General features: G+C 35.0%; 1 pseudogene; it reads right to left on the bottom strand.

Annotated features, from left to right (window-relative positions):
• Positions 1–553: 553 nt before the first annotated feature.
• LOC113176611 (olfactory receptor 2B11-like) lies at positions 554–1,459 on the bottom strand (annotated as a pseudogene).
• Between the last annotated feature and the right edge of the window lie 547 nt (positions 1,460–2,006).

Here is a 2,006-nt window from a genome sequence, read left to right as displayed (position 1 = left end):
ATTTTTGCCATCTGACCTTGAAAAATAACAGCAATTTTTCATTTGTTGAGTGTATGTCACATCAACATGAACTGAGGTTGAAAATTTTTTGATTGTTGGAAAGCATACAGTGTTTCACACAGAATACAGAGTGCAGCCAGGCTGTGCACACAGACCTTGGCTAATCTTACAGAGTGAGGAAAATGTTTTTCAGTTGAATGGATGGGGAGCCCACTGATAAATGGTTACCATGGAATTGCTATGATGACTAGTGTGAACTAATCAGTTTATATTCCTAAATTTAAAACTACTAAATGAAATTACTATTTCACCATGTATGTTCCATAATAGAACCATTATAATATGTTTCCACAGAGTGCCACAGATGCATATTACACAGATGCATATTAGCTAACTTTATTTATTTTTTGACATGATTGCAAAGAATGTGACAAATATTCTTTGGAAGAAGAATATGTAACATGAGCTGGAATTATAAGATAAAATGTGCTATTAAAGAGAACCAAGTAAATCAACTCTAATTTTGAAAATGTTTAATTTGATTTACCAAGTATTACCTGGAACTAAAAATGCTTCTCAACAGCTTGCCTAATGCCGACTTCACATCCTTATTTCTCAGGGTACAGATGAAGGAGTTGAGTGTAGGAGTCAACAATCCATAGAACAGAGCCATGAACTTGGGTTGTTCCCTTGAGATGGAAGAAGAGGGCTGAAGGTACATGATAATGGCTGGATCATAACATAAAAGAACTACAATAAGATGTCCCAAATGCCTTTTTTACTTCCTTCAGAAGATTTGATCTTAAATACAATATACCCAATATTAGCAGAGGACGCAAGAATTAGGCACAGAGGAACAGCTATTACAAAAATGCATGCCACAGAGCATGCAAGCTCATTATTTTCCTTTTCCCCAGAGGCAGTCTTTATCAGAACTGGAATCTTACAAAACAAGTGATCCAGTTTATTGATGCCACACAGTGGCAACTGTAATATAAGAGTGACCTCAAAAACTCCATAAGTAATTCCACTCATTCACAAAATTAACCCTAATAGGACACAGATGCGCTAATTCATGATGAGGATGCAATGCAGAGGCCTGCAGAATGACACATCGTGGTCAAAAGACATAAGAGCCAGAAGAAGAAATTCTGTGTCTCCCACTGTGCTGAAAAAATAAACCTGAACTTCACACTCCACATAACTGATGGTCTTCTTAGAGCTTCCCAGTTAAACAGCAGCTGAGGCACAATGTTTGTGGTTAAACAGATGTCCAGAAAGCAGAGGTTGGTGAGGAAGAAATACATGGGGCTATGAAGATGAGAGTCTAACTTGGACACCAGAATGATGGCAGTTTCCCACCAATGGGGTATGCTAAGAGAAGAATAACAAATAATGGAAGCTCTAGCTATGGATGGTCAGCAAAACCTTTAGGGTGGCTTTCATTAATTAGTGCCATTCTCTTGGAAATGTTTCACCTATAGTAAGGAATTTATTTTAAAAAGTAGAATTATAAAGAATGATAAAGCACAATTAGGCATTGACTATACACAAATCTGAGATGGCATGCAAAATCTTGTTAGGCAAATAGTATACGTGTAATAAGTATAAGTGTAAATTAAAAGCAGCTACCTTTAGCAAACATACTTACCATTCTGTAACTGAATTTCTTCTCATATTTAATAAAGTTTACAATAGTTATTTCCTTTAGTTCTGATGAGGATTCAATGGCAAGTCCAAAGCAGTAGTTTTCAATCTTCTACTGATGATATAAATATCATCAGAATAGTTTGTTTACATTAAGTTTGTAGGTTCTTCTTTTTATTTATTTTTATTAATTGTTTACTTATATATGACAGCTCAATGAATTACAATTCTTACTACACATATAGAGCACATTTTTTCATATTTCTGGTTGTATAAAAGTTTGTAGGTTCTTATAAACTGATGAAAGAGCTCTGTCATGGGATGCTTGTATAAGATGGTTTCTTTTTAGATACACTGCT

The sequence above is a fragment of the Urocitellus parryii genome, chromosome 8 (genome assembly GCF_045843805.1).
Source record: "Urocitellus parryii isolate mUroPar1 chromosome 8, mUroPar1.hap1, whole genome shotgun sequence".
Taxonomy (NCBI): domain Eukaryota; kingdom Metazoa; phylum Chordata; class Mammalia; order Rodentia; family Sciuridae; genus Urocitellus; species Urocitellus parryii.
Note: the sequence above shows the minus strand (reverse complement) of the source record. Positions and strands in the feature narration are given on the sequence as shown.